This window comes from Bufo bufo, chromosome 2, assembly GCF_905171765.1.
Source record: "Bufo bufo chromosome 2, aBufBuf1.1, whole genome shotgun sequence".
Classification (NCBI taxonomy): Eukaryota; Metazoa; Chordata; class Amphibia; order Anura; family Bufonidae; genus Bufo; species Bufo bufo.
This window is the reverse complement of record NC_053390.1, coordinates 756859357-756882153: the sequence shown is the minus strand read 5'-3', so window position 1 is coordinate 756882153 and position 22797 is coordinate 756859357.

Below are 22797 nucleotides of genomic sequence, written 5' to 3'. Positions count from 1 at the left end.
ATTTGAAATCCACAGCATGTCAATTTATACTCGGATTTCTCTTGCAGATTTCCCCAGCAGAAATGCAGCAAAAACTGCAGTCAGTTTTGGAATGTATTGTATAACACTGACATAACGCTGTGAGTGTTATACAATACGTTCCAGAACTGTAAGGGTTATATAGCATCATAAATCAGTATAATGCTATGCGACCCGGTCAGTGCTGGGAGGTCAGGACAGGAACTGCCGCATACTCATGCTATGAGTTCAATGCGTGGAACTCGCTCGTCTGAAAGGGGCCTTAGTGTGTTTTTCTCCTTGTGAGTTCCACGAAATATGCTGCAGATTTTACACTCAAATGCCATTTTTGTTGCAGAATTCATAGTGTAAATGCTGCTGGATTGCTTTTTATTGCAAAAGATGAAATCTGCAATGAAAACCTGCAACATAAACTGACAAGTTGCAGATTTAAAATCCGCATTGTATCCATCCTATGTGGACGTACCTTCAGGGGTCAGGTAGGTGTCTTTCTAACTCATTAAGGACATAACGTCCACACTTTAAAGGGCTCATGCCGCCCGTTCCATGCATTAGGGACCTCAAGTTGCGGTCCCCAATGCATGTGGCTGGTGCAGACAGATGCAGACTCATTTAACTTGAATGGGTCTGTGATCCGTCCGCACCGCAAAAAAATAGAACATGTTCTATTTTTTAGTGGTACGGAGGCATGGACAGAAAACCACAGAAGCGCTCCAAATTCCGTGCCTCTGTTCCCCGCCACGCCTTTCGGATTGTGGATCCATTCAAGTGAATGGGTCCACATTCGTGATGCGGTGCACAAAAGGCCAGTGCCCGTATATTGCGGATAACGGTCGTGTGCATGAGCCTTAAAGATGGCACCCTTTCAGAAGCTGGGCAGGTGCCATAGTCATTGGGTAGCTGCTGTTTTATACAACAGACTCCTGGAGGCATTATCTGTGATCAGTGATAATGCTGATCACCTACATTTAACCCCTCAGATGCCATGGTCAATTGCAACCACTGCATATGAGTGGTCTTTCCCCGAGAGCAATGTGCCCCCAGGGCACAAACGTCTCCCAACGCCAAGATCGAGGATGCTGCTGAGTTGCTATTGTATCCTCCTCGGACCATCTGAAGGATGCAAGGCCGGCCACAACAATGTTCCTATGGAGCACTGCCTGTGGTAGTCCTGCTGTGTTTAGGAACATAGTGAATTTCTCATAGGCTGCAATGTTAAATCATTGCAGTCTACGGAGGAAGTAATCGGATGAGCCCTAGAGGTATTTATGTGTAAAAAAAAAAGTTTTAAAAAGTTTTTTTTTAATATAAACAAATAGAAAATGTAAGAGTTGAAATCACTACCCCTTCCCAATATAAAAAATAAATAAACAATAAATATGACCATCATTTATCATCATTATCATCGTTTTGTCCAAAAAAACTCCCGTACTGTTAAAATATAAAAATAATTATCCCATACGGCGTTACAAAGAAAAAGTCAAAATGCATGATTCGCCTTTTTTGTAGCTTTGTGTCCCCCCAAAAATTTAAATTAAAAGGGATCAAAACGTCATACACACTCCAATAAAAACTACAGATCACCCCACAAAAATGACATAAAGATTATGGTATGGGGGTTAGATTATTTCCCAAAGAAAAACCATATAAATGTGGTATTGCTGTAATTGTACTGCCCCAGAGAATAAAGGTAAGAGGTCAGTTTTTCCACATAGAGAATGCAGTAAAATGGAACCCATAAAACAAAACTATGGCAGAATTTATTTATTTTATTTTTTTGCAATTTCATCCCATTTGGATTTTTTTTGTCCAGCTTCCCACTACATTATATGCAATATTAAATGATGCCATTAGAAGGTATGACAGGACGCAGAACCTAGCCCTCATACGTATATGAAAAACAAATACGGAAAATAGCTCAGTCAGGAAGGGGTTACATTTATAGGTTCCTTATTTCTTATTCCTTGTTCCTCATGCACACGACCGTTTTTCGGGTCCGCATCAGAGCCGCAGTTTTGGCGGCTCGTATGCGGACCCATTCACTTCAACGGGGCCTCAAAAGATGCGGACAGCACTCCGCGTGCTGTCCGCATACATTGCACCGTTCCATGGCTCCACAAAAAAAATATAGCATGTACTATTCTTGTCCGTTTTGCGGACAAGAATAGGCATTTCTACAATGGGCCGATCATTCCGTTCCGCAAATTGCGGAAGGCACACAGGCGGCTTCCGTTTTATTGCGGATCCGCAAAAAACGGCACGGTCGTGTACATGAAGCCTTAGGCTGACATTTTTAATGGATGTTTATTTCACTGATGCCTTTCTGAGAAACGGATGTTAAAAATGGACCCATTCAATTGTATAGGGGCAGCCTGTCAGTGAAAAATGGACATGTTCTATTTTTTTTATGTCCGTTTTTCACTGACAGTAAAAAAAAAACTGCCGTGTGAATAACTCCCATAGACTACCATTGGTCTTAAAACAGACGCGCGATGGCCATTAAGAAAATGTACATCACATGTCCGTTTTTCACTGTGGTGTGAATGTAAATGTTTATATAGTTACTAGTTTTAGTCCCGATTATAACTCAGTAATGCAATGTAGATATTCCCCAGCTGCTTAAGGTTAAAGAGGACCTGTCACCCCATTAATAAGTGTAAAGTATTTATCTAAATCCATTGAGTTTTTTCTAGCCCTCCCACTCCAGACATCCTGAAATCTCGGTTGCTGAATCCATATATCGATCACTGCTTTGTAAAGTGAGTGGCTACTCAGAGTCTTCACTCAAGAGGGAGTTATTTCCTTACCGCTGACCTTGCACCATTACTCTTGGTAGCCATTCAACTCTTTAGTGGTTATAATAAATTGATTCTTTATATTATCAATTATTTTAAAGCAGTTCTCCAATATAAGAGAGGTTGCAGAGAGACTGCATTTGAGAGTTGCTGAAGCTTTCTGTTACTGGATATGTACTCTGTTCTGTTCACTAAGGCCTCTTGCACACGACCGTATGACTTTTTCAGTATTTTGCGGTCCGCAATGCTGTCGTCCGGATGACGTCCACGTGCATTCCGTTTTTTTTTTGCGGAACGGAAAAGTTGGCCCCTGATAGAACAGTCCTATCCTTGTCCGTTATGCAGACAATAATAGGACATGTTCTATCTCTGTACGGAACGTAAATACGGAAACTGAAGGCATACGGAGTACCTTCAGTTTTTTTTGCAGATCCATTGAAATGAATGGTTCCGTATATGGTCCGTATACGGAATGCAAAAAACTGAATTTTAACGAAAAAAAAAAAAGAGGCCTAAGGCTAAGTTCACATGAATGTGTGTGATCTGTGGGCGTATTGCGGCCCGCAAATCGCGGGCCGCAATACACGGCCACAGTTCCGTGTGAATTCCACATCACGGATGCGGACCCATTCACTTCAATGGGTCCGCAAATCCGGAATCGCGGAACGGCCGCACGGGACGGGACCCTTCGGAAGCACTACGGAGTGCCTCCGTGGGGTTACGTCCAGTACTTCCGTTCCGCTAAAAGATAGAACAAGTCCTATCTTTTAGCGGAACGGCCGGATCGCGGACCCATTAAAGTGAATGGGTCCGTGATTCGATGCGGCTGACCTACGGCCGGCGATCGTGCATTGCGGCCCGCTATTTGCGGCCCGCAGCACAGGCACGGGTCACACACGTTCGTGTGAACTCGGCCTAAGACGGGGAACAGGAGCTGGAGTCCTGCAAACAAACACACCCAGGATATTCTTCTCCAAGAAATGTCACATTGCACTACAGCACAGAAATACTTCATCAACAAGATGTTCGGGATCGGGATGTGTTTTCACTTTTCTGCTTTTATATAATACGTAAAACGCAGCGCCCCTTAAAGACTATGCAGGGGCGGATTAAGTGCATCATAGGCCCGGGGCTGTATCCCAAACTTGGGCCCCTTTCCTCTATTTATCAATGACCCCCCCCCCCCCCCCCCCCCTCGGTGTTCTGCCCCATATTTATAGTAAATATTTAAAGATAACTACACAACATGAAATTCTTTGCAAACTTCGAACCTTTATTGAAGTTTTTATAACAATGGTAAATTGTCCTTCAAATAATATATTAAATGGGTTATTATTATTTTTTATTACAGGGAAAGATTTATCCAAACTAAATTAAAAGGAAAAGTGACTTGGTTACTTATAGCAAACAATCAGATTCCACCTTTCATTTCCCAAATGAGATCTGAAAAATGAAAGGTGGGATCTGATTGGTTGCTCGGGACAACTAAGTCAGTTTTCTGTACAACCAGTTTGGAAAATGTACAATAGTGCCATACTGTATACAATAGTAAGTGTCAGAGGACATACACTCTTACAGACCACATACATTTATAACATCCCCCATAATCATGTTCAGGAAACGAACAATCTAGCATCCGAAAATATTACAAAAAATATTTAAAAAATCATATGTGCACTCTCCACCCAGTAACTGCCTCCAAGGTTGGCGCAAGTAAATGTGCCTTGTGTATAATGAGACCCCAGTATAAGGCTTTGTCTCACTTCAGTAAGTGTCATTTATCATGTAGAGAAAGTTAATACAAGACACTTACTAATTTATTGTCCATATTGCTTCCTTTGCTGGATGCATTTTTCCATCACATTATAAAACTGCTCATTTTCATGCTTATTATGACCACCCTGCAATCCATCAGTAGTGGTAATGCTAGCACACTATAGGAAAGATTGTGCACTCATGTGGTCCCGGCCACCAGTGAGTCTGGAACTTTCTCCTATAGTGTGCTACACGACCACCGCTGCTTTATTATAGGGTGGTCGTACCTATGGAAACTAGCAGTGTATAATGTGATGGAAAAATGAATCAAGCCAGGAAAGGAGACGATATGGATAATAGCTATACATTAGTAAGTGGCTCATGTTAACATCGTCTACGAGATAAATGCCATTAGCTGAAGTGAAACAACCGCTTATGGTATGTATAGAAAAAGCAGAGGGTTATACATGTATAAGTTACAAGTTTGGATGAATATTTAAACAAAAAACATATAAAGCTCCTTTTGCTATATAAAAGTTATGTTTACAGTTGAGGACGAGTTGAAGAAATCCAAGTTTTATTCCATATCTGTTGATATTTTATATCAATCCTTCATACAGCAGATTTGAACTTTACTACCTGGTGGCAGGTTATTTTTTTTATTTTTATAATGGATTATTCTGCACTATATAGGCCAAAAAAATTGTACGGAGTGCTTCTTTAACTGGTTATTAAAACTGAAATATACGGTTGTTCAATTAGCAGCTCTGAAAATTGCAATGTATGTCCACATGCAAACATTTCTCAATAGCCTTGCATTTGTTTACACTAAAGTTCCTTTTATAGGGAAGAATGTTTTAGGCAGTCAGACAAACCAAAAGTTCCCAATAAGTACTTGATCAGCAGAGATGAAGGTGCATTCAAGAGGACCTTTCACCGCTCCTGACATGCCCGTTTTAATAGCTCCATGCATTCTCCATGTAATAACAATTATGGAACATCTATTCTTATGACTCTATGTTGTGTCATTCCTCTATTATTCCTACTAGAAGTTATGAATGAATTGCTAGCAATCTGCAGTAAGGGTACAGAGGGGAGGTAACCAGTTGGGGGGGTGTACCTGCAAAGTCTGAAAATGGCAGCACTGATTGGATAGAGTGAGTCTGTGCATGAACACCCCCCCAACTTGTTACCTCCCCTCTGTACCCTTATGAATGAATTGTTAGCTGTCTGCAGTAAGGGTACAGAGGGGAGGTAACAAGTTGGGGGGGTGTTCATGCACAGACTCACTCTATCCAATCAGTGCTGCCATTTTCAGACTTTGCAGGTACACCCCCCCAACTGGTTACCTCCCCTCTGTACCCTTACTGCAGATTGCTAGCAATTCATTCATAACTTCTAGTAGGAATAATAGAGGAATGACACAACATACAGACATAAGAATAGATGCTCCACAATTGTTATTACATGGGGAATGCATGGAGCTATTGAAACGGGCATGTCAGGAGTGGGGAGAGGTTGTCTAACATAAAGCAATTACCTGTGCTGTATGGGGACGAGTGATCACTCGATCGTGACTTTGGGAAAAAATATAAAAATTTTTGAAAACACCATTAACAAATGAACAATATTGTTTATCAGATTATTGCTGGCAGATTTTTAAAAGGCAATTATTGGGAACCATTTTTTCTACAACAACTTTTCCCTGGTAATTTGCCTTAGGTCTAGTTCACACTTCTGTGATAATTTGCCTTAGGCCTAGTTCACAGTTCTGTCATTTGGTCATTGATTTCCATCAGTGAATGTGAGCCAAAACCATAAGTGAGGCCTACACAAAGATAAGGTACAATTTTAATATTTGCACCTATTTTGTGACTCACGCCTGGTTTTGGCTCATAGTTACCAATGGAAATCACAGACCAAAAGACTGAAATATGAACTAGGCCTAATGATCGGTCTCTGTAAAAGGAAGTTAACATCTTAAAGGGACACTGACAGGGCCAAAAAGCATATTTAGGTATATATATGACCGTACAGGTCTTATAAAGTGTATTAGAATCATGTAATTATCCCCCCTGTCCACCTTATAACTACAGTAATGTGAAGTTTTATAACCTGCTGGAATCGGGTTCAATCTGCCCAAGGGGCGGTGTTTCACCTCAGCTTGCGCCCAGCCAGCCTCGCCACAACTGCCGTTTGAAGCGCCGCCCAGCTCATCAATATTCACTTCGCTGGGCGGCTACTAGTGTCCCCGGATATCTTCAGCGCATGCGCCCGACACCCTCACTAGCCGGGATTGCATCGCGCCTGCGCACAGTCTCATTCTCAGAGGCAGCCTCTGAGAATGAGACTGTGCGCAGGCGCGATGCAATCCCGGCCAGTGAGGGTGTCGGGCGCATGCGCTGAAGATATCCGGGGACACTAGTAGCCGCCTAGCGAAGTGAATATTGATGAGCTGGGCGGCGCTTCAAACGGCAGTTGTGGCGAGGCTGGCTGGGCGCAAGCTGAGGTGAAACACCGCCCCTTGGGCAGATTGAACCCGATTCCAGCAGGTTATAAAACTTCACATTACTGTATTTATAAGGTGGACAGGGGGGATACTTACATGATTCTAATACACTTTATAAGACCTGTACGGTCATATATATACCTAAATATGCTTTTTGGCCCTGTCAGTGTCCCTTTAAACTTCTTAAAGAATTTTCCTTCGAGACTTTCGGTAGCTGAAATCATTGATGATTTCTGATAGGTCTAAACTTCTTAATAGCTCATGTTCAATGCTCATTAAAGAGAGATTATTAAGTCTTTCTTGTCCCATTTGACTCCTTAGCTCATTTTTAATCAGTTTTAATTTTGAGAAGGATCTCTCACCTGTGCAGTTTGAAACCATCATACATAAATATATTCTCAGAATTATCTCAGTGTTGAAAAAGGTTTGCGTGAGGCCATTTTGATGAAGAAATAAGAACATATGTAGTTCTGGTATTTTTTCACCACAGGATGTCATTGTTTGTGACTTTGAAGTAGAGAGAAAACTTGAAAATTGAATCAATTCCGTTTCAGTCACATCTGGCATTAGGTCATCTGGATATGACTGAACCAGGTTTGCAGCGGCTTCCCGAATTTTAGAAGTGGGAAGTGTAGACAGGTTGGATAAAAATCCAAACTTGGAGCAGAGATCATTATAAGCCTCCAGTCTTTGCTGTAAACCACTATATAAGTGATCAATGACAATGGTAAAAACATCAAATTTGAATTTCTCCCTGGGTGTCAGTACAGTGCTTTCTCTTTGCCCTTCATCATAGCGTGAATTACGTGGCCGAAACCGCTTTAGAGCAGCATTATAATCGCTGTGGCCACATAACGCAATTGCTTTCTGTTCAAAATGGTCAAAATTTTCTCTTTGGCTCTGTACAAAACTTGAAAGAGATTGCATTAAAGCAACTACAGTGTTTAAATTCAAGCCAGCTTCTTGCAGCGAAAGGTTTGTATTGTGAAACCTTTCTAAAATGGTGTTCCAGAAAACTAAAAGAATAGTAGAATCAAGTTCAGAAAACTTGTCCAGCAAAGAGCAGGCTTCATTTTTACATGAAGAATAGTCAGTGTCAGAGGACATGCTCTCTAACAGACCACATATAGACTCATAACCCTTATAAAGTGCTGATACAGCATCATATCGTGCAGACCATCTGGTACCAGAAAGATGCTTAACAACTGGTAGACCTAAAGCTTTCTGTTTTTCAACAAGCTGTCTCCATCTTGGAGATGATAAAGAAAAAAAAACATAAAGTTGTTCAAGATTGTTAAAAAATGAGTAGACAACTTGGTTGCATTCTGCACTGTTTTTACCCACTAGATTAAGAGAGTGTGCAGCACATGGAATGAATGATGCGTAACAGCATCGCTCTCTTATTATAGTTTGGACACCATTGTACTTGCCACTCATGTTGGCAGCGTTATCATAAGATTGACCCCGACAATCTTTGATATCAATGTTATGCTTATGTAGGAAATCCAAAATTAGCTGAGCTATTTTTTTGCCAGAGTGACCAAATACTGGTAAAAATGTTAAAAACCTTTCAACAGGGCCTGTTGGTAACACATATCGTACAATGAAAGTTAACTGGTCAGAGTGTGTGATATCAGGTGTAGAATCTACAGATATGGAATAAAACTTAGCTTTCTTCAACTCATCCATAATTTTACACATAACTTTGGACCCCAAAATTAGTATAAGTTCTTCACAGACAGTGGAGGAAAGATAAGATGTGTGGCCTTTTCCTTTGTTAGCATAATGCTTGATGTGCTCTTCAAGAAATACATCAACTTGTCCCATAACTTCTAAGATCCCTAAATAATTTCCGTTATGGGGGGAGCCAATAATTTCATCTTTGCCTCTCAGCGGAAGGCCTCTTTCAGCAAGGTGCTGGATGACAATTATACAGGGTGGGCCATTTATATGGATACACCTTAATAAAATGGGAATGGTTGGTGATATTAACTTCCTGTTTGTGGCACATTAGTATATGTGAGGGGGGAAACTTTTCAAGATGGGTGGTGACCATGGCGGCCATTTTGAAGTCGGCCATTTTGAATCTAACTTTTGTTTTTTCAATAGGAAGAGGGTCATGTGACACATCAAACTTATTGGGAATTTCTCAAGAAAAACAATGGTGTGCCTGGTTTTAACGTAACTTTATTATTTCATGAGTTATTTACAAGTTTCTGACCACTTAGAAAATGTGTTCAATGTGCTGCCCATTGTGTTGGATTGTCAATGCAGCCCTCTTCTCCCACTCTTCACACACTGATAGCAACACCGCAGGAGAAATGCTAGCACAGGCTTCCAGTATCCGTAGTTTCAGGTGCTGCACAGCTCGTATCTTGACAGCATAGACGATTGCCTTCAGATGATACGAGATGTGCAGCACCTCTACGGATACTGGAAGCCTGTGCTAGCATTTCTCCTGCGGTGTTGCTATCAGTGTGTGAAGAGTGGGAGAAAAGGGTTGTATTGACAATCCAACACAATGGGCAGCACATTGAACACATTTTATAAGTGGTCAGAAACTTGTAAATAACTCATGAAATAATAAAGTTATGTTAAAACCAAGAACACCATTGTTTTTCTTGTGAAATTCCCAATAAGTTTGATGTGTCACATGACCCTCTTCCTATTGAAGTTAGATTCAAAATGGCCGACTTCAAAATGGCCGCCATGGTCACCACCCATCTTGAAAAGTTTCCCCCCTCACATATACTAATGTGCCACAAACAGGAAGTTAATATCACCAACCATTCCCATTTTATTAAGGTGTATCCATATAAATGGCCCACCCTGTACATCTCTTAAGTACCTTGCGCCAGTACAGCGTTTCAGCTTCTAACTGTGAAATTATTTGACTGTCAACTCTCCCACAGCTTTGACCTCTTGCTACTAGTGCTAACACAGATTTTTTGTGATTATCACTACTTTCATGCCTGATGATACGACACATTGCATGTTTCCAGTCATTAAAGCCAACAGTGAAAGGGCCACGTGTACTGGCTATCAGTTTGCAAGCAAAGCAATATAACTTTCCATTATATGGAGAATAACATAACCAACTTCTCTCTGAGATTTCGTTGGTTTTTGGGTTAACATGAGTGAAGAATGATTTTTTACAGTAACGATAATATCCATCACTGGAAAATACACCTGTTTTTTTAAAGTCTGCATCTACAAATTGGCAAACCTTACTTCCCTTGGAAACAAAGTACTCCAAAAATTCTTTGGAGATATGTTCTCCCCACATTCCTAGATCACTAGGAAATTGCACCATTTCATCATGCGCATCCAAATCTTGAGGATGTTCCACAGGATCTTCTGTATGAACGTCTAATACAGAATCAGATGACTCTAATTCAATAGATATATTATTTGGGTCGCATGCTAAAATAGGTGTTACACTGGTGCTAGGCTCATGGTCTGTTCCAGGCTGAGTTTTCTTTGTAAAGAATGAAGCTATCTTTGGCATTTTAGCAAGCTGTTCTCTTTGCTGTTGCTCTCTTAACTGTTGTTCTTTCCTTTTTTGAGCTCCTGATTTCTGTGTTGAATGCATCTATTAAAATATAAATTAAAGTAAAGTAAGTAAGAATGCCGATCTTACTTATTTATAAAAATATGATGGTAGAAATTTGGTATGTATGGTATCATTTAGAGTATGGCCTCTTGCACACGACCGTATGCCCTCCGAGACATGCGGTCCATATGTTCCAGTAGAGCGGCATTGACCGTGCGCACGGGAGCACACAGCATCATAGATTACAATGATGCTGTGCACGTCGGGCCGCCCGCAGGACTATTGTCCCACACTCATATGATCTTATGAGTGCAGGACATTAGTCCCGAGGGTGGCCCAACGTGCACAGCATCATTGTAATCTATGATGCTGTGTGCTCCCGTGCGCACGATCAATGCCGCTCCGTGACATATGGCCCGCTCACGGACCTTATGTCTCAGAGGGCATACGGTCGTGTGCAAGAAGCCTATAACAAATGTGAGAATAGTGCAGTGCAGTGTCTAAAGTGCAATAATAGGGGGAAATAGCTTACCTTCCCATATGGAGGATCCAGTCCTGTTCGGTTGTTGCTGATATCTGAAAGCACTGGATGCTTATCTGCAAGGTTAAAACAATTGAACATAAAAATCATAACTTTTTATTTTATTTTATTAGACCATTTTGAAAAAAAATTAATTAATTATTACAGGGAACTGTAGGTAATATATTGTTACCAGATACCACAGGAGTCTATGTCTCAATGGGTTAGCTTCAGGGGACAACACAATATGAGGAAACAGCTTCTAATGTTGGGATTGATACCATTGATTGATGGACATATATGCCAAACAATAACAAAAGGACGCTCACCACAGCTCCTTCTCCTAATGCAATGTGCTTTCCCCATGGCTCAAAACAAGTCCGCAGACCGATGGACAGAAAAACTGTTGCGGCAAGCCTTGGTTAAAATCAAACTTTTTTTCCATCATCTGAATAAAATTAGCAGTACAGTAGTAGATCACCCATAACCTACGTGTAGGTTATGGGTGAACTACTACTGTACCGCTACTTTTGTTCAAATGATAAAAAAAAGTAGGATTATTTTAACAAAGGCTCTGGATTTGGTTTTCTGATTTACATATGCTCCATATATAAATATATTTAACTTCTCACCTTTGAAATAAATGGCTTGTGATTTTCTTGTTGGACTGCTAGCCCTTGTCTTGTCGGACTGACTGACTGCCCTCGTCTTGTAGGCTACTGTGAGACGTACTTCGGAGGTGATAATGAGATCTGTAGAATAAATATAACATATTATTCTAGCAGCATGTTGAAATCCTTAAAGGGAATCTGTCAACAGCGACCTCCTACTAAACAGTTTGCACAGACACAGCTTCTTACCTTCAAAATGAATGGCTTGTGATCGTCTTGTAGGACTGCCTGCCCTTGTCTTGTAGGACTGCCTGCCCTTGTCTTGTAGGACTGCCTGCCCTTGTCTTGTAGGACTGCCTGCCCTTGTCTTGTAGGACTGCCTGCCCTTGTCTTGTAGGACTGCCTGCCCTTGTCTTGTAGGCTTCTGTGAGACGTATTTCGGAGGCGATAATGATATCTGTAGAATAAATAACATTCTAGCTGCACGCTAAAATCCCTAAAGGGGTTGGACACTTTCTGGCTACTGTTGATCAAAGTGTTTGTGAGATCATTATATAGCACTTACTAATATAGTCCTTGTTGAAATTCTGCACCATTTTCTATATTTTATCAAGTATGCTTACTTATTTCCATAAAATAGCAGCTGATGGTCCTGTGACCAGGGAAATCACCTCCATTTGATGGCTCATCCATTCAAACACACTGCACCTGTACTAAACTCCCAACAGAACAAGTACAGATGGCAGATGCAGTGGCTTTGAATAGAGGAGACATCACATGGAGGTGATTTGCCTGGTCACATGACCCTCCATTATCGGCCATCTTATGGACAGGACCTCTGTGTGGACAGCACAAGAGACTTTGTAAACAAGGGAGAATACCTTATGAAATATAGAAAATGGTGCAGAATTTCACCAAGGACTATAGGTAAGTGTCATATCATCTCAGAAACACATTGGTCAACAATTACCAGAAAGTGGCAACCCCTTTAAAGGGAATTTCTCACCAGCGACCTGCCTACCAAACAGTTTGCATAGACACAGCTTCTTACCGTCGAAATGAATGGCTTGTGATCCTCTTGTAGGACTGCCTGCCGTTGACTTGTAGGCTTCTGTGAGACGTATTTCGGAGGTTATAATGATATCTGTAGAATAAATATAACATATTATTCTAGCTGCATGCTAAAATCCTTAAAGGGAATTTCTCACCAGCGACCTGCCTACCAAACAGTTTGCAAAGACACAGCTTCTTACCGTCAAAATGAATGGCTTGTGATCCTCTTGTAGGGCTGTCTGCCCTTGTGTTTTTTGCTTCTGTGAGATGCTGGATTTCACAGGAGGTAATAATAGTGGAATAAGGAGATCTGTACAATAAATATAACATGATGGTGGATTAGTAATCTCTATATTTGAGGAGGAACCACTCTGGAGGTTTGGCTCGGTTCTGACTGAAATGGCGGCTGCTGGCCAATGTCTCTGTGCCACTGCTCTGTCTCTCTCCTCACAGGTGCCCAGTAGTGGTGAGCGAACTTCTGTTTTCAAGTTCGGTATATAAGGTATGGGTTATCTAAGAATTCCATTGTGGATTCTGCAAACAGGAATCATAATTTAGGGTCTGTGGTAGCGTGGTAGTGTTTGAACATCAAAATGGTGGATTACTATTGATCCTTCTCCTCACACATGCCTAGCCCAGCACACCAAGTGTTTGAACATCAAAATAGTGGATTATTAATCCCTGTATGATATAGGGATTAATAATCCAGCATTTTGATGGTCAAACACTTGGTGTGCTGGGCTAGGCACCTTTAAAGAGAAGGATCAATTGTAATCCACCATTTTAATATCAAACACTTGGTGTAATAATCCACCATTTTTATAGTCAAACACACTTTGTGGTGGGCAGTGGCACCTGTGAAAAAGAGGCAGAGCAGAGGCCAGACAGCAGCAGCCATTTCAGTCAGATTAGAGCCAAAACTGCAGAGTGGCTGTAACCTGTACTCTGACTAAAATGGTGGCTGCTGGCCAATGTCTCTGTGCCACTGCTCTGTCTCTCTCCTCACAGGTGCCCAGTAGTGGTGAGCGAACTTCTGTTTTCAAGTTCGGTATATAAGGTATGGGTTATCTAAGAATTCCATTATGGATTCTGCAAACAGGAACCATAACTTAGGGTCCGTGGTAGCGGAATTCATAATGGAATTCTTAGATAACCCATACCTTATATACCGAACTTGAAAACAGAAGTTCGCTCACCACTACTGGGCACCTGTGAGGAGAGAGACAGAGCAGTGGCACAGAGACATTGGCCAGCAGCCACCATTTTAGTCAGAGTACAGGTTACAGCCACTCTGCAGCTTTGGCTCTAATCTGACTGAAATGGCTGCTGCTGTCTGGCCTCTGCTCTGCCTCTTTTTCACAGGTGCCACTGCCCATCACAAAGTGCGTTTGACTATAAAAATGGTGGATTATTACACCAAGTGTTTGATATTAAAATGGTGGATTACAATTGATCCTTCTCTTTAAAGGTGCCTAGCCCAGCACACCAAGTGTTTGACCATCAAAATGCTGGATTATTAATCCCTATATCATACAGGGATTAATAATTCATCATTTTGATGGTCAAACACTTGGTGTGCTGGGCTAGGCACCTTTAAAGAGAAGGATCAATTGTAATCCACCATTTTAATATCAAACACTTGGTGTAATAATCCATAATTTTTATAGTCAAACACACTTTGTGATGGGCAGTGGCACCTGTGAAAAAGAGGCAGAGCAGAGGCCAGACAGCAGCAGCCATTTCAGTCAGATTAGAGCCAAAGCTGCAGAGTGGCTGTAACCTGTACTCTGACTAAAATGGCCACTGCTGCTCTGCCTCTCACTCACAGACACAACCCACAGTCCCACTGCCCTGCTGCCCAGGCCATCACCATTCATTAAAATCTACTAGCTTTGGCTGCTGCTGTGCCTGCTCACTGGAATGCTGTGGAGTGAAGTTAACACCGACGAAGCAGGTCCTCCCTTGCTGCTTTCTCTCACAGACCCAGCCAGGCTGTCCTGACTCCTGGCGCTGGCAATAGTAGTGGTGGCACTGAGAAGACTGGGGGCGGGAACATCGGGGGTGGGCACATCGGTGGCGGGAATAAAGCACTGCAGCGCTCCTTCTGTGTTATGTGACGGAGGAGGCGGAGCTACAGTGAGTGACTGACTGAGTCACGTGCCCCCCCTCCTCTCCTCGGCACTCTGTCTTTCGCCGAATCCGCCCTGCTTCATTTTTAACTCCTTCCACCGCGGCGCTGACGGGGGCGGGATCAAGCAAGCCGGCCGGTTGTTACTGTCTGCACTGCAGCAGGCAGCGCAGCGGCGCGTGTAAGTGAAGCGCTGGCTGTGCGTCGCTACTGCAGATATATTTTAGTAACTTTGGGTCTGGTGGTGGGCCCTTCACTCACCCTGGGCCCGGGGCTGCCGACCCAAAAGCCCCAATTATAATCCGCCACTGAGACTATGATATACAATATCTGTCTGCAGGCCTGTAACTATGTCAGCATGTGACTGCTTGGAACCTCATTTACTCCTAGAGAATTATCTACTGCTTCTACAGACATCGTTGTTGGCATAACCTCTGTGCTATGATACTATCCCAGGTTGAGCAAACAGGACTAAAGCAGCTCATGAGAAAACCCTTAGCATTGCTTAGAAGTTAAGGCATTTCGAATGTTATCTGCAGTGCATTCGGAAAATCTTCAGACCCTTTTGCCTTTTTCACATTTAGTTGTGTTTCGGCTTTGTGCTAAAATAAAATAAAAAGTTAAATTTTTTCCTCCATCATTCTGCACTCAATACTCCATAATGAGAAAGCGGCAGCAGAATGTTGGAAATCTTTGCTTAATTTATTGAAAAGGAAGAGCTGAAATCTTGCACTGACATAAGTATTCAAACCCATTACTCAGGACTTGGTTGAATCACCTTTGGCGGTGATTACAGCCTCCAGTCTTCAATGGGATAGCTCGTTCCTATACACTTGAATAGGAAGGAGCCGTCCCATTGAAGTGAATAGGATGGCTGACAGCGAGCAGGTAAACAATGAAGGGAAGGCTGCACTCACTCTTCAAAAAGTTGATCGGTGGGGATGCCGGGTGTTGGACCCCCGCCGATCTGATATTGATGACCTATCATGATTAAAATCCCGGAAATCCCCTTTCGCAATTATGGAGGCCACTGCGCTCTTGGGAACTTTAAATGCAGCAGAATTTTTTTGCACCCATCTCCAGATTTGTGCCTCAGCTCAATATTGTCTCTGAGTTCTACAGGCAGTTCTTTCCTCCTCATGGCTTGGTTTTGCTCTCATATGAATTGTCAGTTGTGAGACCTTATATAGACAGGGGTGTCTTTCTAAATCATGTCCAATCAACTGAATTTACCACAGGTGACTCCAATCAAGGTGTAGTAACATCTCATAGATGATCCAGAGAAATGGGAAGCCCCTAGAGCTAAGTTTCAAGTATCATAGTAAATCTGAGTCAGTTTCAGACTGGGGTGCCTAGGGCCCACCATTAAAATTAATTCTGGGGGCCCACTATGCAGCTACCTGCAAATACTACCTGCTCACATAGTGGTCGGCAGCAATAAGACTCTTAGGGTAATTGATTATAGGGGTCCCTGTGAAAACTTTGAGAAGGTAAGTCCCTGGGGAAAGAGGATACTAGTTGGCCTCCCTCTGTATATAAAAGTCATGTCCACCACATGGTGCAATATACCGTAATAATAAACTCAGTCGTTTTTAAATAATCTACCCAGTTTTTTAAATGGATATGGGTTGGTTAAAATGCCTCCAGGACTGGGGCCCACCTTTGTCAGGGGCCCACCGGGAGATTTACCTATTCCCCTGTGAGCCAATCCGAGCCTGGTCTAAAAACTTATGTCCATGTGAAATTTTACTTTTTACTTTTTAATAAATTTGCAAACATTTCTAAAAAAAATGTTTCAGTTTCAAATTAAGTGGGATTGGGTGCAGAATGATGGGGAAAAATTAGAAATTGTTTTAGCACAACATAAAAAAATGTGAAGGTCTGAAGACTTTCTGAATGCACTGTATTTCTGTGTTGCTATGCAGACATCTAAAACATGGAGAATATAATTAAGCATAAACCATACATAAAGGGAGGGTTTACCCGAACTTGTTTAGTTGAGAACATGTTTTGCTGGAGCTCTTTATCTAACACTAATATTCCACCTCGGTAATGAAACTTAAAGAATATGGTCAGAGTGAACCCAGGCTGGAGCAACCCTACACCGATTGCTTTACTTGAAAATAATGTTAGAGATTCAGAGAAGTACAGTATGGCAGCTGCAGATTATGTGCCATGTAGAAGATTCTTGCACAATATATATGCTATATATACTTTAGCTGAATTTCAACATACAAAAAAAACTTGAAATGTATTTAGTACAGCAACAAAATAAATTACATTAAACCCTGCATGTCTGGTTTAACAAAGTATGAGTCATGTAATCATGGTCCTACTTAATCATAACTCCTACCAAAAGAAAAGCTCCATGTTAGGAAATACATAAAGAATAGACTACCAGAATAACTCTGTATAACCATTGGATAATTCTATTAATATCAGAGCTCCATAAAAGCTATGTGACCAGAAGGCTGTACTGGATTAAGGTTGGTTAAGCCTCCATGTCAACTCTTGGACCTATACCCCAACAAACCCCTTATCACATGTCGACCAACGTCTGTGAAACTTATGTAAAAAAGCCAAGCAAATAAATACTTTAGTCTTCAAAAGGCTGGATAGCATCCCCAAAATAGCCATCAGGAATGGTTGAGGTCCCCTAGATTGCGAGGTGGTTGGCAATCTGGCCCTGCCAAAATCAGGGCTATTTTGACATGTTGGTGGACCCAGTGTTAAGATTTCATATGTGACCCTTCCCCCTGAACATTGCTCATTATTTTTATATGTCTTTAAAGTATTAGAGGCAGTTTTTAGACATCTTAATGGGAAAGTTTTGACTCAAATGTGATGTCTTCTCTGACTGGAGATGTTCACTTTCCTTTTTTATGTCTATCTAATTCAGATTGCCATGATGACTTCTTCCAACCATGACAAAAAACAGTGCATCCTGCTGCTGCTCTCAAAGTTGTGCATGTTGATGGACCATTATGACGCATGCTATGTTGCAAAGCTCCCCAAAATGCTCCACATCATAAGTAGATAAATATTAGGGCCACAAAGATAGTGACCCTAAAATACAGCATGATACTGTCCCCCAAAATGATAAGGCCAAACAGTTAAAAACAGTAATAGTCCCCAGATCCCAGAATAACTACAGACCCCACAACCCCAAAATAAATATAGACCCTAGACGTGACACCATAAAAACACCTCAGAAATTGCTACATACCTCAGAGTAAACCCTGGATGAAGAAACCCCTTAAAGAGAACCTCTCAACTTTATGGTGACCTCACTGAGGGCAGCATAAATTAGTGACGGAAATGCTGATGTCAGCGGTGTGTCACTCATGAGCTAAAAGTAACTAGGTTGCTGAGAACCAGCATCATAATCATTGCAGCCCGAGCCTGGAAAAGAGTCCAATCTACCTGAGAAGAGTCCTGGTTAGTCATAATCTCCCCGCCCATCTGCTGATGATTGGCAGTTCTCTCCTAGAGAGAAAGGGAGAAAACTGGGTAGAAGCCTGTCATTCAGCAGGTGGGCAGGGGAGCAGTGATTTATGAATAACCAGGACTCTTCTCAGGTGGCTGAGACTCTTTTCTAGTGTTGGGCGCGAATATTCAAATCGCAAATTTCAATCACGAATATCGCCACTTTGAGAATTCGCAAAGATTTTGAATATTGTGCTATATATTCATATTCACAAATATTCTAGATTTTTTTTCATCTGAACCCATGATCCCTCCCTGCTTCTTGTTTGTGGGCCAATGAGAAGGCTGCAATGTCTTTGTCTGAGCTTAGCAACATCCCTAGCAACCAATAGGAAAGCTGCCTACCCCTTACTATATAAGAACCTCCCCAGCAGCCATTTTCTGTAGTTCTATGGAGTTCTGAGAGGGAGAGCAGTGACATTGCTGTGCTCTGTGCTTTACTGTGTCATTACATTAGATAGTTAGTTAGTCAGTTAGTTATTTAGCTTATATATAATACAGATAGTTAGTGGGAGATAGTCAGTGTAGGTTAGATCCTGATATATTGTAGCTGATAGGTTCCAGTGCAGGGTGTTAGGTAGTGTGATAGGTTCTGCTGTCCAAACATACATACATACATACATAGTGCTGTGATGTCACAAGTTCACAACAATACTTAGTGCACCAATCAGTAATATGCAGTCAGACCTGCTAAAATGTGAAGTTGCGCGTATTGCGCAAAAATATGTGCATCATTAATTTCCAATTTGCACAATTGTAAACATATTGGAGCACTCTATCTGCATATAAAGCTATTGTAATGTTCTGCCGTGCCAACCATTTTCTCCAGTCTCAGGAAACTTCTAGCAAAAGTGACCCACACCTGTATTGCACGCGCATTACGCGCATATTACATTGTCGATTTTCGCAATCAAGAAAATAATGGCGAATTTGCGAATATATGGCGAATATTCTCCAAAATATTAGCGAAATATCACAAATTCGAATATTGCCCCTGCCGCTCATCACTAGGCCCAGTCTGCAATGATTGTGATGCTGGTTCTCGGCAACTACTTACTTTTAACTTAGAAATGACAGACCGCTGAAATCAACTCACCTGTCTCTACTTTATTCTGCCGTTAGTATGGACAGCATAAAGTTGATGACAGGTTCCCTTTAAAGGGCTTCTGTCACCCCACTAAACTGTTTTTTTTTTTTTTGTGTACCTATAATCCCTATCATGCGATATTGCTATACCTTATGTTATTAATAATTTTCGTTCAGTAGATTTTGCAAAAAACTTACTTTTATGATATGCTAATTACCTTTCTACCAGCAAGTAGGGCGTCTACTTGCTGGTAGCAGCCGCAGAAAACCGCCCCCTCCTCTTGTTGATTGACAGGGCCAGCCGCGATCTCCTCCTCCGGCCAGCCCTGTCAGCATTTCAAAAATCGCGCGTCTGTGTTGATTCGGCGCAGGCGCTCTGAGAAAAGGAGGCTCGCCTCCTCAGCACTCCCTCAGTGCGCCTGTGCCGATGACGTCTTCTCTTTCGGTGACGTCATCGGCGCAGGCGCACTGAGGGAGTGCTGAGGAGGCGAGCCTCCTTATCTCAGAGCGCCTTCGCCGAATCAACACAGGCGCGCAATTTTTTACATGCTGACAGGGCTGGCCGGAGGAGGAGATCACGGCTGGCCCTGTCAATCAACAAGAGGAGGGGGCGGTTTTCTGCGGCTGCTACCAGCAAGTAGACGCCCTACTTGCTGGTAGAAAGGTAATTAGCATATCATAAAAGTAAGTTTTTTGCAAAATCTACTGAACGAAAATTATTAATAACATAAGGTATAGCAATATCGCATGATAGGGATTATAAGTACACAAAAAAAAAAAAATGTTTAGTGGGGTGACAGAAGCCCTTTAATAAATATGTCCTTTAGAATTACAGACCTCAGATTAGACACTCTAAACAGATACAGACCACAGCCAGACTCTTAAATTAAATATGGACCCACACCAGGCACTTTACACAAATATAGGCTCCCAAAATACAGACCCCCGAAAACAAATACAGTTGAATGCAGGAGGGTGCTTTCCTCTGCCAACCAGGTGCATAAGTACCAGATGCAGTGAGAACTGAGGAGGGCTTGGTGGGCCACGAGGAGGACCATGAGGAGGGCCATGAGGAGGAGTTTTAGGCATCTTGAGGCTAACCTTCCTTTCCACTCCTTCCTCTGTTATAGTAAATACAGACCATGGGAACCGATGTCAAATTACACTTGTAGATTGGAAAGGAAAGACAAAAAGAAAGAAAAAAGCAGTAACAAAGAAAAAGAAAGTATATTTGGTTTGGATATCTACCTCATGTTCCCATTGATTTCTTTCTTATAATTCTAGAGTCCTGATTGCACATTATTTACTACATACTTGATACATATGAAGTGACATAGTTGAAAGCCCTCATAGTCCCAGCAGTCCATTACAGAACCATTTATCAAATGTATGCACTCTTATTGTAAAGAGGGGATGCTAATGAGCTCTGCCTATAAGGCTACCAGATGTATATAGTAGCTCTCCTATAAGTCAATGTTTGACCTTTTAAAAAGTCTTGAGACATGAGGACAATAATAAAGCCAGCATCTCATCTGCAGAAAGCATTTTCGTGGGTGAAGTGCAGAGCAGAGAGTAGTGGACGAAGTCAGTAAGAGGCCTAGATCAGGATCTGGGGAATACAATATTTATACAAATATTTAAATCTCTGTAATAATTCAACATCTTATTATAAGCATGAATAGTAGGCATCCCCTGTCTCATATATGATCCCTTTACCGTATGCCTGGAATATGATCTTTGTACAGTATACTGTATATGCAATAACAATCGTGCAACAATAATGTGTTTGGCGCCTGTTCCTACAGCTGTACTCAGTTATGGTCCTCATACATATTATCTTAATACTTTAATCTGCCCCCCCAAAACATAGCAGTTGTGTGTGGTGCACTTCGGTCCACCTCCGTTTTCCATACCATATGGACTGATTAGTCTATTCGATTTAAAATCACTGACTTTGACTTTTTGGACTTTGTGCATCTACACGAGTGAGCTGAGATTTTTCTCTGTTGTTTGATGGTGTATTATTTCATCCTTTGGATTAATATAATAGGAATTAGCAAAGCTGGAGCATGCCACGTGTTTTCTATGACATATATATGAATGATATGAGAGGATCCAAAGTGCACACTTGAGTTAGTGACTATTTCCTTCTTGTTATCTTTTACATTAGATACTCGTTTCTTTTAGAACATACATTTGATTGACTTTTTGCATGGCAGCACTGCGTTGCGGTTGTGCCATCCCATTGAAGTAGGTTGTATATTGACTGACTGTAGTTACATGGTTGGCCTTGGACTCTTTATTAGTTTGGGGATGGGGTTTGCATTTAAGGGTTGTCACTTAACAAGCAGCTGTTTTACCATCATACAGGTCCTGGATCAAAACTAAAATCTGATAAATGCAACATATCAACTGAACCAATAAAATAATGTCTACACAGTATTATTACATGCACTGATTTGCTCTATACATATCACTTCCAATGAAGGTTTGATGATAATTATAGAGCGCCACCCTCTCTCTGAGAAACTCCTCCAGGCTTTGCACAACATGCATGTTTATACAGCAAGAAGTAAAATGACATGATTACATTCCCTTTTCAGGTTTTATGATGGGCGTGCAAAGACTTCCTTATAATTACAGAGACATTTATATGCACAGTCTGAAACGTGCTAGGCTGTGATTGATCCATCCTTTATCTCAAACCTACAATAGTATTATCAATGCACTAGATAGCTGGCCTAATGACCAATTTAGACCATTTTGGACTGAATGTTGGCACAGTTTTGTGACCTTTAAGACCATGACAGATACCAGCTGCTGCTGATGCATCTATCTATCTGACGCACTGGATTTTGTTTCATGGGTGGAGTCAGTGGCATAATTTGAAAGTCATTTGTTACACAGATTGCTTCAGTGGGCATCAACCTAAGTGTTGTGATCTCATCAAAAGTCACCACTTCCAGCCACGTCATTGGGCAAGTTGATTGATGATGGATGGAGATGTCATCAGGTGTATTTTGGTGTCAGAGAGCTCCAGGGCAATGTCCCATCACTTTTTTGTCTGCCAGGACAAGGCATGATGCCCTACAAAGCCCTCCTCTGCAGCTGTACCTAAAATCTTTGTGCCCAATGTTAGTTATAACATGAGGAATAGAGATGCAATTGCTGCAGAGGAATGCCATGGGCACTGACAGCTACCATGGTAGTGTTTTTTTTTTTACTATTCTTTTTTATTATTTTCACCAAAAGTTAACAAAACATTACGATAAAATGATGAGTA